Here is an 18278-nt window from a genome sequence, read left to right as displayed (position 1 = left end):
CCCCAGATACGCAATAGACCGCAAGGTATGTAGGATGATCTGATAAGGGACTTATAGTTAACCAAAGAAAAAAGTGAATTACTTGGTTCAAGATAGCGCGAAAATAATATGTTGGCACATGGTGTTACATTTTCCTGGTACCGAAATTGTGACAAAGAATTCCAAAAGTATTATACTCAAGAAGATGAACTTGTACTTTGTACGGATGTTTCAAATCATCTACGTCAATTGGGAGAGAAATAGTATGATCCTAGTAACTGGCGTTTGTTTTTACTCTTCCAAAATAAGTTTAAAGGCTGTTTTGCTTCATAATACAAATGTTATGGCATCCGCACCACCTGCACACTCCACAAAAATGTCTGAAACATACGGGACCTTAAAGTTGGTGCTTGAATAAATTAAATATCACGAGCATGGGTGGCAAATTTGTGGTGATTTGAAGATCATTGGATTGTTGCTGGGACAACAAAAAGGCTATACAAAATTTCCCTGATTACTATGCGAATGGTATAGCAGGGCACGGAATAAACATTGGGATACCATGAATTGGCCAGAAAGGAAACAACTATAACCAGGATCCAAAAATGTCTTAAATGTAAGTCTACTTCCACCCTTGCACATCAAATTAGGATTGATAAAACAGTATGTCAAGGCAGTAGATAAAAGTAGCCTATCCTTTGAATATTTATCCACTAAGTTTTCCTCATTATCAGATGCAAAAATCAAAAAAGGCGTATTTGATGGACCACAGATTCGTAAGCTGATGAAGGATAACAATTTCAAAGTATAGATAAGAAAAGTGTTTTTCCACCAATCAATACACAGTTTATTTTAAATAGATTAAACTAGTACCGGTTTCGGCTCTTTAACGGCCATCATCAGCTAGTACATGATTTGTTTCCAGCCATTAGGCAATTCACAAGTTGTTATTGTATTAGACATCCGGATGTCTAGTGGGGGATGGAAATGTATACAGTAGCATGTAATTAAAATATCAGTAGTCAAGATAAAAAGTTACAATAAGTTAGAACATGAGTATGTAGGACATATTAAAACATATGGGTCATAATATAAAACACTTAAAAAGTTTTAACACATTAAAATTTGGTAAGTATAGGTAGACACTTGTTAAAAATTTTTAGTTTCTTGTTACATAGGTTCCATTCTTCTATCTTCTGTGTAGTTCCTTTGCTTTTATGTTGTGTTGATTTTAGCTGTGTATGGTAATCTTCGAGAAAGTTCTGAAGCTGGTATGCGTCATATTGATATGGACCTTTGTCATGAAGACATTTTTTATATTGTGTTATATATTCCAACTTGTGATGTACTCTAGTAAGTTTTAATATAGTAAACAGCAGGTCTTGTGTTTGAATTAGAAGTAGTTGGTGGCAACACCTCTCTCGTCTACGTTTGTGGTTGTAGTCTGTAAAGATAAGGTAATATAAGTATACCGGTGGTGTGTGTATGAAGGAAAGCCACTAACCATAATCCAAAACAAAGATCCCTCTCTTTCTAACAAGAATTCCCAACATAAATTCCATCCGCGTATAAAAAATCTTACGCAAACCGTATTTGACGACGTAGAAACGGATATGTTGAGCAGGGGACCCAAACACAACTGGGGTAATGCATCATCCTACCAGAATATTATAACTACCATTACCGAAACAGAACTTGCATTACAAAGGATCCCATATGACGTATGAGATGAAGTTAGACACGAAATCAGCAGAAAGATCCCGCAATACATCAATAACATTCACAGTAATAACCTAAACATGAATACCACCAATAGATCGAACTTAAACAAACTTAAAAATAAAATAAAACAGAACAATTTACTAGTAACGAAGGCCGACAAAGGCAACACTACAGTTATAATGGATAAAAATGAATACATAACAAAGACTAAAAAATGTTTCCAAGACAATACTTTTTCTATTAAACGCTGAGATCCAACCAATAACATACAAAGGAATTTAAAAATTTTACTTAAAAACGCGCACTTTCTTCTCACCGAAACCGAATCTGCTAAACTCATAACAATGAACCCCCAATTACCGTCCGCGAAAGCCTACCCAAAAATACATAAAGAAGACGTACCTATGAGACCAATTATAAACTATAGAGCCAGTCCAACCTACAAATTATCGCAATTCATCCAAATTTTTTTTAAAAAGCACTATACATTTTTAGCAAACAAAACAATTCTAAACTCAATAGATTTCTGCAACAGAACCAAAGAGCTAAAGATCGAACAACACCACACCCTTGCTTCATTTGATATAATAAATATGTACCCTAACATTCCTGTTAAACAATCAAAATAATAGAATCTAACCTAAAAAACAATAGCAACTTGAGCACCTTAGAAATAAACGAATTCATAAACTTACTTGAATTCGCCATAAACAATAACTATTTCATATTTCACGATACCATTTATCAGCAACAAGGCCTACCTATGGGGTCTGCTGCCTCTGGAATATTAGCAGAAATATATATAGATTACTTAGAACACACGTCAATCAAAGAAATAGATAATATACATTTTTGGTGCAGATTTGTTGACGATATCTTCGTAATTTTAGATAATAGATCCACTGACGCACAAGCTATACTAGACAAACTTAACACTCTAGATCCCCAAATTAAATTCACCAAAGAAACCGAAAATAACCGTACACTAAATTACCTAGACTTAACAATAACCAGACACGACAACCACTTATCTTACAAGATCTACAGGAAACCCACACACACCTTAAATACCATAAAAAATGACTCCATTCATCCCATTACACAAAAAAGAGCAGCCTATTATAGTATGATTTATAGAGCTTTTAACATCCCAATGACAACAGAAGACCAAAACAATGAATTGAAGTTAATCCACGACATAGCTAAACATAACGGATACAGCAAAGAAGTGGTCAACAAAATCATTCACAAAGTAAAATCACAACCTAAAACTAAATTAGCAAAAACAACCAAACCCAAAAAAGACTATGCCCTATTTACCTTTAACAACACCCATATATATACTATAACTAATATTTACAAGAAGCACAACATAAAAATAGCATTCAAAACCACACACAATAGTACCAACATTATACATAACACTAAAACAGTCAATAATAACAATAAATACAACCAATCAGGTGTCTACCGTATCAAATGTAACAACTGTGACACAAGTTACGTAGGACGTACAGGCAGAAACTTCACTATCCGCTACAATGAACATATAAATGCAGTAAAACATAACTATTTCTAATCAATAGGCCAATATGTAGAAGAATCCAAGCATAGTTTCACAAACATCAATAACGACATGACGATACTAAACATAAACCCCAAGGGCCCACTGCTCAACATAACCGAAGTTTTCTACATTTCTTTAGACCAGTACGCTAACCCCAATCATAACATTAATGATATTACTGAAAAAACCAGCATCATTTTTGACAAAGCCATTCCGGCATTAAAGATTGATTACCTTAAAATAGTAAACACACGCTCCAACAAACCAACGAATCACAAGCCCGACCCCGCCCCTACTTCCCCAACGGCCACTCCTTCTTCCCCTCCACCTACATCCCCCTCCACAGCTAATATGAGCCCCAGACACACTCGCAGTAGAACACAACAAGCCTTCAAACACATCGGCACAAGACTTCCACAACAACTAAAGTAAGTACTCTTTCCATACACACACCAGGCATTCCTTCATACACACACCACCGGTATACTTATATTACCTTATCTTTACAGACTACAACCACAAACGTAGACGAGAGAGGTGTTGCCACCAACTACATCTAATTCAAACTCAAGACCTGCTGTTTACTATATTAAAACTTACCAGAGTACATCACAAGTTGGAACATATAACACAATATAAAAAATTTCTTCATGACAAAAGTCCATATCAATATGACGCATACCAGCTTCAGAACTTTCTCGAAGATTACAATACACAGCTAAAATCAACACAACATAAAAGCAAAGGAACTACACAGAAGATAGAAGAATGGAACCTATGTAACATGAACTAAAAATTTTTAACAAGTGTCTACCTATACTTACCAAATTTTAATGTGTTAAAACTTTTTAAGTGTTTTATATTATGACCCATATGTTTTAATATGTCCTACATACTCATGTTCTAACTTATTGTAACTTTTTATCTTGACTACTGATATTTTAATTACATGCTACTGTATACATTTCCATCCCCCACTAGACATCCGGATGTCTAATACAATAACAACTTGTGAATTGTCTAATGGCTGGAAACAAATCATGTACTAGCTGATGATGGCCGTTAAAGAGCCGAAACCGGTACTAGTTTAATCTATTTAAAATAAACTGTGTATTGATTGGTGGAAAAACACTTTTCTTATCTATACTTTGAATCTGTCAATACGGAAAATGAAATTTATAAATAATAATAAAAAGGATAACAATTTCACCAACACTATGACGAAAATTGAGAAGGAAGCATGGAACGCATTCAAAGATGTAGTGACTAAATTCCTTGGCAACATTAAGGACCCTCAATACAAAGAAATTGTAAGGAAAATGTTGGTAAAGTTTAAGGAACTCGGTTGTAATATGAGTCTTAAGCTTCATTTCTTAGCTTCGTGTCTGGAATATTTCCCTCCAAATTTGGGAGCTGTCAGTAAAGATCAAGGTGAAAGGTTTCATCAGGATCTCAAAGATGCAGAACGACGCTATCAGGACGCTGGGATGTGAATATGATGGCCGATTACTGTTAGTCGATTGCACGGGACGACCCTTCTAGAGATCATTCAAAAACCCAGAAATTTCTTGGAAAATGGAAAAAGTCGGAGGTGTGAATCTAACCCGCACATAATGTAAGTAACAAAACTATGTATTTTAACCATGTACTTTTTATTCAAGGTACGGTTATATTAATTTAAAAGCAACTGTACAGCCGAAACTAAATAGGCGCTTTATGCTTCAGTTTCATGAATTTCAATATACTGAGTGTTTGTCCAACCCTTGTCCCGTTTCCCTACGGGGTCGGGTATGAGGTGAGATGAATTCGTCGTGGCGGTTTTTTATGACCGGATGCCCTTCCTGACGTCAACCTCATCAGAGGAGTTAATGAGAGATGAAATGAATGACGTGATATATGATAGTAGGGAGAGGGTGAAACCCGGTGCCGGCACATAGCCTACTCCTGTCGAATAGCACCAAGGGGTCTGCTCAAGGCTTAACGTCCCCATCCGACGGACGAATCACCATCAACAGCGTCATATGCCCTCACTCCATATGAGCACTGCGGAGAGGTTTGGAATTTAATCCAGGCTTTTGGCACGCAATCTAGTGATTAGAAATTGTATACCACCTCCTCCCCTACCCTGCCGGCCAACATTCTGATGGTGAAAATTTTTTCGACCAACGGGACTCGAACCGGCTAACCTCGGTGTTAGACCATTTTTAGACTTCAGCGCCTTAACGATCATGGCCACCAGGCGGGCATGAATTTCAATATACTGTACATTAAAAATATAATACAAACCATCTACTTGCTTACAAAGCAGCATTTATGTGTATTTAATGCATTAAAAATATGATTACGTTTTGCAAGCTGTAATTTACATTAATATATCAAATTTAATCAATACTAAGTATCAACAATTTTACGTAGGAAAAAAATAACATTTTGTAAAATCGCCACTAAACCAGACATGATACGCCAAAACTAATTTTTTTCTCAAATTCTGCATTAAGAAATTAATTAAAACCACCAATTTTCATTTTTACCGCACAAAAAAAAAGTTTCTTTTGCAGGCTAGTGTTATCACCAAAAAGCTCAATAAGGGACGTCTAACGTTGTGGACAACGACTTATGTCAAGCTTAGGTAAGGTTAATCTATGAGGTTCAAAATCAATACCTAATTGGGCTTAAAATCTCGAGATTTTAATGCTTACATTTTCTTACATCAGTTATAAACTGTCATGTAAGGCAGCGTTTTTGAAAGTATTCTCGTAGTTGAGTGTCAAGGCACTCGTTCTGAAAATGAAGGTACGCAGGTTCTTTTGTCTTTTTAATTTAAATTTAAATTTATTTTCGTTCCCTGCCGTTGTTCTTAACTCTCTTTTACGTGCTTTCATATACGTATACACACATCTTCCTTATGGACTTATTGCCTTTGAGCATTCTATCTGCATGCTTCTGTGAATTGATTAAATATCTCCATGATACTCCATTTGCAACTGGCTCTGTGACCTCGTTTCATTCCACATGCTTCCATGTATTGATAATGTATTTCATTCTAATGTTTAACTTTATGAAGATATAGTTGGAAGATAAAGATAAAGGACAAATTGGGGTAAATATCCATTTGTAGGAATACGAATTCAGAATGGAATATTTTATCATGGGAAATGTTCGATAGATTTCCAAGTTCTTTGAAATCATTTACGAAAAAAATTAAGTAAACAATTTATAGGGAATCTGTCACCTGGGCAACAGTCTTAAATGCAGATCAATGATGATTGGAATTAATCATAATATAACTTTCTATAAGTAGCACACATATAAAGCATTTTCCTAGTAGACATAATATTGTGATTAAACATTTCAATTAAATACATTATCAACAAAAGAGTGTATGAAATAAGGCATTTAGATGAATACAGCAGCTAAATATGAAAATTAAAATATTCAGCATAATGAGGACTCGAATCTATGTATATCATATTTCGAAGCAAGCACTTTAGCCATTACACTGTGAGAATGCTTGGCATGACTCAGATACATATAATAACTTATATCAGGTGTCTGACAACTGAAAAATTAAAATTGGAAAATTAAAGCCCATTTGAGATGATTTCCAAATAGGTTTTGATTTTGTATCTGTATAGAGTTTCTTCACGAAAGCTTGATTTATAATGTGTCCCCCGACATTGTAGGTGAGAGAGGCTGGTGTGACTGTTGCAACTCAAGGGAAGCATTCATGTTCAAAATCCTGCAATACAGTACCGATCACTGTTACGGTATCATGCTTTTATCAACATACTAAGGTAATGTAAGCTGTATATCACCAGAAATACAGTTAATAATGTTTAGCTGTCAAAACTTGCTGGGCAGGTAGTCTTAAGCGACCCTCGAAGTGGCCGATAAATTACCCGCTGGGTAACTACGGTTCATGCTGCCAATAACGCTATGCAGGAGTGGTCAAATGGAAATAGCCTTTTACGTGGAGGGCAAGTTACGTGCTACTTTACCCGTAGGTGGTAGAACGAGCCCTAAGTAGTATGTATTGTATGATATAAACTTCATCATGATCCATATTGACAAACATTCACAATAATAAGAAATTAAAATGAAGGTCCACCTATTTAGTACAATTTAATATGATGTCATATAATTACTTATACATTGGTACCGGTTTTGACACCTTTATGGGTCATCTTCAGCCATTTATGCACATTATAATAAATTATTTTGCGTATTAGGCAAAAGAATCTCTCAGTCTGTGATACCATAATTAGTGAATTACTCAACATTATGGAAAACTGTTTCATCCATCTGGAGCAATATGCAAACCAGAATTTTAATCTCAATGAAATCTCAGAAGAATCCCACATCCTATATGATAAAATCATTCCAATTTTTAATAAATACAGTTCAAACAAAAATAAAAAATTCTGACAGTCCTCTCTTGTAAAACAGCATCAATTTCAGTCTGATTTTATTATCAATTGCCATTTGTGTTTTGAATCTTTCATTTTTTAATATGAGTATGTAAATGTAAAAAACACATCAAGTTACAATGTAAGCAAACTACTGATGATGGTTAGCCCATGGTTAATCCTTTCTTTTGAGAACAAATTTTGTTGTTGAGCATAAACATGTTTAGGTTTAAGGTTTTCTTATTGTCAAGTTGATTATTTGCTTTGTTTCTTGCTGTGAATTGTTTCCCTGGGTTACTGCAGTTGTGTCCTAGTTTGTGAACCATGGGCAACGGCTGAGTGGCCCGATAAGTGGTCCTGAGGGTCAGGTTGCCAGTTACTGTGGGATAGGAGTGGGCACCTCGGACATATTCTGAGTGTTGGCCCTCCTTGTACTTAGGCGGCTAGGATTGTACAGTTCACCGGTGGTCTCTAACCTGTTAGAGGAGAGATTCTCACTGGGACTACCGGGCGAGTTGGCCGTGCACGTAGAGGCGCGCGGCTGTGAGCTTGCATCCGGGAGATAGTAGGTTCGAATCCCACTATCGGCAGCCCTGAAGATGGTTTTCCGTGGTTTCCCATTTTCACACCAGGCAAATGCTGAGGCTGTACCTTAATTAAGGCCACGGCCGCTTCCTTCCAACTCCTAGCCCTATCCTATCCCATCGTCGCCATAAGACCTATCTGTGTCGGTGCGACGTAAAGCCCATAGCAAAAAAAAAAAAAAAAAAAAAAAAAAAAAAAAAAAAAAAAAATAGCTCACTGGGACTGTGTGTAAGTAGACTAGCATCCTGGTTCCATCAATTTTCTCCGAGCACGCTCTGATCATTTTAAGCAAATCTCAGACCTGTGGCAGTAAAGGAATCACACTTCCATTTGATAGGCAAGTTTTTACTTGGAAACAACTTGAAGAATGAAATGGAATTCGATGGGGAGCTATTAACATAAATGGGGCTTATGAAAGAAAAAAGTAGAACTTGCTGAGTAATGAGGAGATAAAGGCTAATTTAAGAATGAACTCGATGGATGAAGCTGTACGCATAAACCGGCTTCGGTGGTGGGGTCATGTGAGGCGAATGGGGGAGGATAGGTTACCTAGGAGAATAATGGACTCTGTTATGGAGGGTAAGAGAAGTAGAGGGAGACCAAGACGACGATGGTTAGACTCTGTTTCTAACGATTTAAAGATAAGAGGTATAGAACTAAATGAGGCCACAACACTAGTTGCAAATCGAGGATTGTGGCGACGTTTAGTAAATTCTCAGAGGCTTGCAGACTGAACGCTGAAAGGCATAACAGTCTATAATGATAATGAATGAATGAATTGCTGAGTAAGCAAAGAAAATGGGTCTTAATTTGTTAGGAGTTAATGATGTGCGGGTAAGGGGAGATAAGGAGGATGAGATAAAAGATTAGAAAGTATTCTTAACAGGTGTTAAAAAGGGAAGGATAGGACTATTCATCAGGAATACTATTGCATTCAACATAGTTTCTGTTAGGTACATAGACCAGGGAATGCTGCGGGTAGATTTAGCTGTAGCTCGAGATGAGGAGGAAGTTGACAAGTGTTATGAAATAATGGGTGAAATCACAGTCAGAGTCAAGAGCAAGAATAGGATAGTGCTAATGGGCGATTTCAATTCAAGAGTTGGAATTAGATCTGAAGGATACGAAAAAGTAATGAATAAATGTTGGAAAGATATGGAAGCTTTAGGAATGGGAAGTGTTTACTGGACTTCTGTACTTTTTATGGGATTAGCAGTTACAAATCCATTTTTCAAGCATAAGGCTATTCTCCGCAGGCCCTACACATGGGAGGGCACAGAAATAGAATGGGTGGCATATTGGATGCTGTAGTAGAAAGAGCAACTGAATGCCTGGAAATAAGTGTGTGTCAATATGGGAAAAAGCGCACATCTTGGTGGAATGCTGAAGTGAGGGGCAGCTTGTAAATGTAAACGGAAGTCATGTCAGAAATGGCTCCAAACAAGGACTGATGCAGATGGGGAAGTGTATGCAGGTGAAAGAAACAATGAAACAAATAATTGTTGAATCCAAGAAGAAGTCTTGGGAAGATTTCAGTAATAACCTGGAAGTTTTATTTACAAAAATAAAATTTCTAATCCCACCTAATCAATAGTTAATTTGAGGTAATTAGCATTAGCTCATTCCATCAATACAGGCCTCAATATGAAAATTTCTGGGGCAATATTTTATGACATTATTGAATTTTATTGTGTTACGATGTAGAAATGATATATGTAATTATCTTTTAACGTCCAGTTAGAGTAGAAGTACGTCCATTTGTACCAACGTACTTTAATGGAAATTGGAAGTCAATATTTTCGAGAAGCAAGGATATTACTATTGAAAATAAATTTAATTTTTAGTCTATGATACTGAGATTGATATTTGCTATCACTAATTCTTTTTTATACCACAATTTTATGTACGGTGAAGAGATACAGTATATGATTCAAAGCATCTAAAATTAAATGAATATTACAAGGAAAAAAGTTAATACAAAATACTAATAATATTTCACAAACAGAACCATAGCGCTGCATTTGAAAGTTACTTTCTGATGGTCTTTAACAAATTAAAATATGAACTGACAATAACTACATACATTTATATAATTTCATGTATAATTTTTCTAATGCTTCTCTCCAGCTCGAAAGTGTAAGATAAAAGACTTCGTTCAGTGGAGCGTTATTCGGAAACGTGCCCATAACACTGGTAGCATTTCCTCGCTGGATAGCAATTCCTATCCGCTGCCTCAGGAATTCTGTTGAAGAAGAGTCTCCAGCGATTGCAGATAATTGTTTGCCAATATCTGAAATCAGACTTTTAGCCTCTTGATACCACGTCCCCATAATTTCAACTGCGAATAACACGAAGATGTAGTTTTCATTACTGCACTGTATTTTGCCCTTTTATTGTGCGCGGCCAATTCCACAGCAGAACCAGCAGCTTTGCAAGTGTATGGCAAATGAGATGGTGCTAAAGTATCGAAACACATGGCATCCCACAGGAGAGATCTGCCTTAGTTCCATGGGAATAAAGTCAAACCATCAGGGTGTTTTCCATCTGTGGGACTAATTCCACTCAGTTCTAGGACAGAAGGGACATCGATAGATGTAAAATCTCTTTTGATAATGTCATTAATTGAACAGTGTCTTGAAAATCGACCAGAACTCTTAAGGCAACTACAAGCATGGCAGCCATAAACGTTGACTTCCGCTCCACATATGCACTTATGCGACTGGCATATTTTGCAACCAAGACGTAAGTTGATTGCGATTTTAAACAACATATTATCCATAAAATAATTACCTATCCAGTAACCTGGAAAGTGTAGGCCACGCAGCAGGGTAACCTTTCTAGACTGTAATAAAGAATGAGAGGGAAAAAGGAAATGAATAGTGTTTTAGGTAGATCAGGTGAACTCATAATAGATTGCAGTGAATGACTGGGCAGGTGGAAGGAATATTTTGAAAATCATCTCAACGTAAAACAAAATCTTCCGGGTGATGTCGCGAACAACTGAGCTCATGGGGAGGAGGAAAATGATGGTGAAATTATGCTTGAGGAAGTGGAAAGGATGGTAATAAACTCCATTGTCTTAAAGCAGCAGGAATAGATAAAATTAGACTTGAAATGGTGTATAGTAGGAAAGCAGGAATGAAATGGCTTCACAGAGTAATAAAATTTGTGTGGAATGTTAGTAAGGTACCTTCTGATTGAACTAAAGCAGTAATTGCACCTATCTGTAAGCAAGGGAACAGGAAGGATTGCAACAACTATCGAGATATTTCATTTTGGAAGGAGGGTGCAATCAGTGGTTGAGAGTAAGTTTGGATGAAAACCAAGGTGGTTTCAGACCACAGAGGAGGTCAGGATCAGATTTTTGCTATGTGCCAGGTAATTGAAAAATGGTACAAGAGGAATAGACAGTTATGTTTATGTTTTGTAGATCTTGAGAAGGCATATGACAGAGTACCAAGGGGAAAGGTGTTAGCCATTCTGGGGGATTATGGGATTAAGGGTAGATTATTAAAAGCAGTCAAAGGCACTTGTGTTGATAATTGTGCTGCAGTGAAAATTGATGGTAGAATTAGTTCTTGGTTTAAGGTATTTACAGGGGTTAGACAAGTGGAAGGTATCAAATGGGAGGGGAGTGGGGGATTCATTTAGATGGAAATGTAGTAAGCAGTTTGACCTATGCTGACCACTTGGTCTTAATGGCAGATTGTGCCAAAAGCCTGCAGTCTGATATCTTGAAAATAGGTGCAATGAGCATGGTCTGAAAATTAGCCTTTCTAAGACTAAAGTAATGTCTGTACGTAAGAATTTTTTTATTTTTGGAATTTGCTTTACATTGGACCAACACTGGTCTTATGGCGATGATGAGATAGGAAAGGCCTAGGACTGGAAAGAAAGTGACAGTGACCTTAATTAAGGTACAGCCTCAGCATTTGCCTGGTGTGAACATCAGAAACCACAGAAAAACATCTTCAGGGCTGCCGATAGTGGGGTTCGAACCCACTATCTCCCAAATGCAAGTTGATAGCTACGTGATTCAAGTCATGTGGCCATTTGCTCAGAAGGTAAGAAACCTAAGAGAATTGAATGACATATTGGGAATACAGATCTGGAAGAGGTATAGACCATTTCAAGTACTTTGGATGTGTGTTCTCCCAGGATTGTAGTATAGTGAGTGAGATTGAATCAAGGTACAGCAAAGATAATGTAGTGAGCTCGCAGTTGAGATCAACAGTATTCTGTAAGAAATAAGTCAGCTCCCGGAGGAAACTATCTTTACCCTGGTCTGTTTCAGACCAAATTTGCTTCACGGGAGTGAAAGCTGGATGGGCACAGGATATCTTATTCATAGGTTAGAAGTAATAGGCATGAAAGTAGCGAGAATGATTGCTGGTACAAAACAGGTGGGAACAATGACAGGGTGCACTCGAAATGAGGACATAAAGGCTAAGTTAAGAATGAAATCGACTGATGTAGCTCTGCGCATTAACTGACTTCTGTGTTTGGGTTATCTGAGGCAAATGGAGAATAATGGATTCAGTCATGGAGGGTGAGAGAAGTAGAGGGAGATCAAGACGATGATGGCTAGACTCAATTTGTAAAGACTGAAAGATAGGAGGTATGGAACTAAGCAAGGCCACAGAGATTATTACAAATAGAGGATTGTGGCAGAGTAAAATAAATTCACTTAGGCTTGCAGACTGAATGCTGAAAGGCATAACAGTCTATAATGAAGATGTATGTACATATTTCTAAAACAATTGTACGTATATTTTGTCTGATAGGCAATCTGGAAATTTGGAAAGTGTAGGGTGAATAAATTGTAGTTATATATTTAACTGCAGTCCACACTGGACATTGTTCACATTTATTGAGAAGTTGTACATGGTATTTCAATGTAAATGTTGTTACACTTGTTTATAATATTCACCATTTCCTTAAAAAAAAAAAAAATCGTTATGTGCGCAGAGTGGTCCGTAGAGTGAAGAACTGCATTCTCCAAAAAGATGAAGTACTGGAAATCCAGAAAGTCTGACAAGTGTTGGCCATGATCCTAAGAGGTCAAAACAATATGTAAGAAAAGAAAGAAAAGAAAAAGATAATAGTGTGATACTCAGCCCTTTGGTGGAGAGATGGATTGAAACTTTCAAAATGTACTTGTGCAGAAGAATGCTTCGAATATCTTGTGTAGAAAGGAAGACCAATGGGAAAGTCCTCAGCTTGTTAAATGAGAAAAAAAGAAAGAGATTCTAACAACTATCAGGGAACATCAGGCATATCATGTGATATGAATGATATGACCTTCTCCAACTCATCTTCGAGGAGAAAATTGAAGGACAAAGGTATGTATGGAGACAACAGAGTAATTCCTCACTTAAAGACTTGCGCTCATGGTATGAACGAACTTCTATTGAAATCTTTTGAGCCTCTGTATTGCGAGTAATCATAATCAGTTGGATCTCCAGCCTTCGTAGGGGCACGGTGTCTTAAGAAGAAGAAGAAGAAGAAGGAGGAGAAAAAGAATTAAAATGCTAATTTTATTTTTATTCCAAAATATCTGAATACATCAGTGCTTTTAGTTTCATCCTTTGAATAAATCTGCATTGTCAAATTTATCCGTCCTTGAACGGTATACAAATAAAAAATTAAGAAAGAATTGTGATTGAGAGAAATTGCACTATTTGTAGATCTGATCACCAGGAAAGGTTTGGATCTTTCAGAAGCAATAATGTTTATTATACTGCACATGCTTAAAGGTTGTGGTACTCATTTACAGTGAATACAATATCAGATCAAATTGGCAACAGAGTTAGCAGTTCAAACATACTGCTGGTCCTTTGTCAGTAGGATGTAACACCCTCTTGGGTTTGGATGCATGGGCTGTATTCGTTCGAGAGTTATACAGTCATTGTGTCTTCTTCTGTAGCCAGTCCACTCACAGCTTTTTTAACCAGCCATTAATATCCTGCAAAGAGGCACTGGGTTGGAGTTGACATCTGAACTGATCTCATATATGTTCTTCTGGGAGAGCTTGCTGGGCACTGCAGGACCTCATCATGATGCAGGCAGTACATATATGCACATGCCCTGTGTAGATGAGCTCCCATAAGAAGCACGTAGCTACTCAACAAGCGGGCAATGTGTGTTCAACTGAAGTATGCAGAGATTACAGTCTCCTGATGGTTGCAGTTCAGGTAGGGTTGTACAAAGTTAGGGTGCGAGTTTTGAAGACTGAACATATAAATTCACTTTCATGCAATTACTGAAAGACCCTCCAAAGTTTTGAACCACAGTCTGTCCCCAGCTTTGAAGAGGAAACCATTGTGACCATTCAATTTTTATTTTTTTTTCTTAATGTGAGCAAGTGGTCAAATTTAATAAACGTTTTTCTAGAACATGGTATATATAACTAAATTCTTAGGGCATTTATTATTGTATTGTATAAAGTATTGTTTTTTAGCTGTAAAGAATTGAAGGTCCTCTCTTTAATAGTTTGTTCAAAATATTTCTCCAAAAAGTTGACTGTTGGATATTTAATATAATGAAGACTGTTGTTGAACAGAGGAAGTTGATATTGTATGCAAATGAATATCTCCAGTCACTTTATTTTTCTGAGATATTACTACAAAATTAAGAAGATACTCATTGTCGTCGTTCGATTTCACATATGATTCCTTGAAGGGGAGTACTCGGAAAGAGACAAAGTTATTGTTGAGGATACCATAAGCATTACTTCTATCATTCTAACTGTTCTAACTTCTTACCAGGAATCTCATGGCCATTCTGTTTTTAAGACTTGCATCCTTTGGGTTGCTTTGCTTGAATTATCCTGGAAATAGGGATGAAGTACTGGGAATGTTTAAATTTTGATTAAGCAACTATAATTTTCACACACACTAGTATGCTGATCCTTTCCTTTGTACTGGACCTATGTTATTTTGTAAAGAACAAACAAATGATTTAATTTTGATATGATGTAATATTTAAGATGAAGAGGTTTTTATTCCAGTTTTTGTGGTCCTAGATTATGGGAGAGGATGGAGAGTATTTGAAGTCTTCTTTTAAAGGAAGATCATTGTCTTCTGGTGCCATGGCATATAAGGAAAGCAACTTATGTTTGTCAACTTTTAGAAGAATGTCATGTATATTTGATCAGTTTGCAACACCATCCAGCAGTATGGTGAGTTTCTCTTAAGTTCGTTATTAGTATCTCTGACCATTTCTTTTACTCATATGTTACATTTATTTAAGAGGAGTTGGTATGCTGAATGTTTTGCAAGAAATAGACACCTCACTGACAGAACAAGCCAAGCACCTAGAAGGAGTGGTAAAAATGAGATGAGCCTGCACATGCTGGAAAGTCGTGGTACTCATTTACAGTGAATACAATATCAGATCAAATGGGCAACAGAGGTAGCAGTTCAAACATACTGCTGGTCCTTTGTCAGTAGGATGTAGCACCCTCTTGGGCTTGGATACATGGGCAGTATTGGTTCGAGAGTCATACAGTTATTGTGCCTTCTTCTGTAGCCAGTTGACACAGCTTTTTTAACCAGTCGTTAATATTCTGCAAAGGGGCACTGGGTTGGAGTTGACATCTGAACTGATCCCATATATGTTCTTCTCAGGCAGCTTGCTGGGCACTGTAGGACCTATGATGCAGGCAGTACATACATTCATATTCCCTGTGTAGATGAGCATTGTCTAATTGAAAGATTGTACCATGGTGTCGTGAGTGGTAACACATGACGACACAGCATGTCACAGTGAATCAATAACAGTAAATTTCCACCTTTTTGATACTTATATTTGGATTAAGGAAATAGATCAATCAATCATGTACAGTACATGTTTCATTCCATTTGGAACATCTTCAGCTGTATTACAACACTTAGGTGAAATTACAAATTATTTATCTTCTTAAGAACATCTTAATAAGTATGTTTTACTTAAAATCTATGTGAATTTAAAAAAGTGAAATAAATTAAAATCAATGTGGATGATTGAATGGGCTGGTGAAATGGGAGGGAAATGGATTTATATATTTTAGCCTATTTGAAAACTATATCTATTCATTGGAACAGATGTATAAAAAAATGTTTTGTTTCCAGCACTTTTCACTATGATGTACAATATTCTGCTTGTTTACTAATAACATGTGTTTGAAAAATAATTTTCCTTTGTCATTGTTCTGTATTTTACAAGGATGTTCTCTTCATTTGCTCCTTCCAAGGCGAATGTTGTTTGTTTTAATTTTATAAAAATGTCTTTTGAATTCAATTAATTCAGGATCCCTGAAGCTGATTGCTGTCTTACTGTAACCGGTACTTCAGCGGCTACATAAACACAGTTAAAGGGAGGAAAGTAAATCAAATTACAAGGTCGCTGAACACTATACACACCGTAATCATGTAATGAACTGTGGCGAAAACAGCAGAAGTAAATATCAGTGAGGGCAACTTGACGGTAACAAACAAGGAACGTGGGACGTAACTGGGAACCTACCAGGGGCATGGATATGTCTAGGTTGCGGTTCGGAAAATTTAACAGTGATCTTTGATTTTCAAAATATTATTTACAAAATGGACTTTACAAAATAAATAAATTACGAACAGTTTCAGTCAGTGTGGAAAATGCTCATACACCTTTCGTAAGATACAGATACATGTTCTTAGAGACACATAAGTTATATATTCTTTGACGAGAGCTTCCTACAAGTTCAAAGAGTTAAGCAAGTACATCTCAGTACAAATCAACTTCCACAAATACAGTATTGAAGGTAAGAGGAAGCACAAAATGCTATTACTTGAAATCAAAACCAGCTTTTCACATCTGATCAAAAGAGTGGCGATTAGGGCAAACTCCTGTGTTACACCAATGAAAATTAAATGGAACTTAAAACGCACAGAAAGCAACACCGCTTACCCCAAGGCTGCCCATGCTGGTACCAAGGAGACGTTCACAACGTCAAAAACTTCGGCAGGCTCGACAGGCCAAGGCCAAGACAGCTCAGAGACTTAAGACCTCAGACCTCTCACGAAATGCTGCCTAGCCCCTTTTAAAGGGAACCCTGGCCTTGGAGTAGCCAATCAGAACACAGAAGCTTGCCCAGATTGACCAATCACAAATTTTTTTTCGGTCGCGATGTTTAAATACCTTTTCGAATACATACGATCGCGAATCTTCCATTTCCAGAATAGTCAGAAAATACTTTCTAGAATACATAACTAACAAAGGCTAACACACCCTGTTCAAAAATTCAAGTCACAACTTTCTGGACAGTTCCAGTAAATATAGAAATGAAATCTACTAGTTACAAATTCAATATGTTACCAAAATATTTACACTGTACAGGTTAGGTACCAGAATGGAATAAAATATTGTAGCACAACACTCCAGATCATACAGTAAGTACTACTTAAAAAGATTTACAAGTAAAATCTTCTACAAACTCTTTCCACTTCCAATATATTATTCTACACCTGTGTCATTACTATTATTACAAGAGCTTCCCCGAAATCTTGTTGTTGACAAAATCTACTGTGTCCTTGGAGGAGCGATGGCTGATGCAGCCTTGATACGGGAAATGAAGCTGATTTCTTGCAAACAGGATGTCACTCCTCTGTGCCGTCACTATCACAGGTGACCTGAAGTCATATCCATAGTCTCCTCATGCTGTAATGCCAGGAGTAATGTTTTTTTTTTCCACAATATTGACAGGATGTGTCCTCTCCTATCAGCCTCGCCATACTCACTCACGATGCTCATCCCTGGTAGTTCAACACTGATTTTCATCACTGAATAGGATGCAACACTTCTCATCATATGTCCTCATTTACTGATTTTGGCACCACTCCAAACACAACCATCTCTGCTCTAGTATCTTTTTTTTTTGCTATTTGCTTTACATCGCACCGACACAGATATGTCTTATGGCGACAATGGGATAGGAAAGGCTTAGGAATGGGAAGGAAGTGGCTGTGGCCTTAATTAAGGTACAGCCCCAACATTTGCCTGGT

At 36.9% G+C, this 18278-nt stretch overlaps 1 protein-coding gene across 2 annotated transcripts in view; it reads left to right on the top strand.

Annotated features, from left to right (window-relative positions):
- LOC136863874 (solute carrier family 25 member 44) overlaps positions 1–18278 on the top strand; it is a 396581-nt gene that overhangs the window by 85130 nt on the left and 293173 nt on the right. For both annotated transcript variants that reach the window (XM_067140237.2, XM_067140238.2), the window contains exon 2: positions 15284–15439. The gene's annotated coding sequence lies outside the window, so the exon portion shown is untranslated. The remainder of the gene's footprint in view (positions 1–15283; positions 15440–18278) is intronic.

This window comes from Anabrus simplex, chromosome 2 (genome assembly GCF_040414725.1).
Source record: "Anabrus simplex isolate iqAnaSimp1 chromosome 2, ASM4041472v1, whole genome shotgun sequence".
Lineage (NCBI taxonomy): Eukaryota > Metazoa > Arthropoda > Insecta > Orthoptera > Tettigoniidae > Anabrus > Anabrus simplex.
Note: the sequence above shows the minus strand (reverse complement) of the source record. Positions and strands in the feature narration are given on the sequence as shown.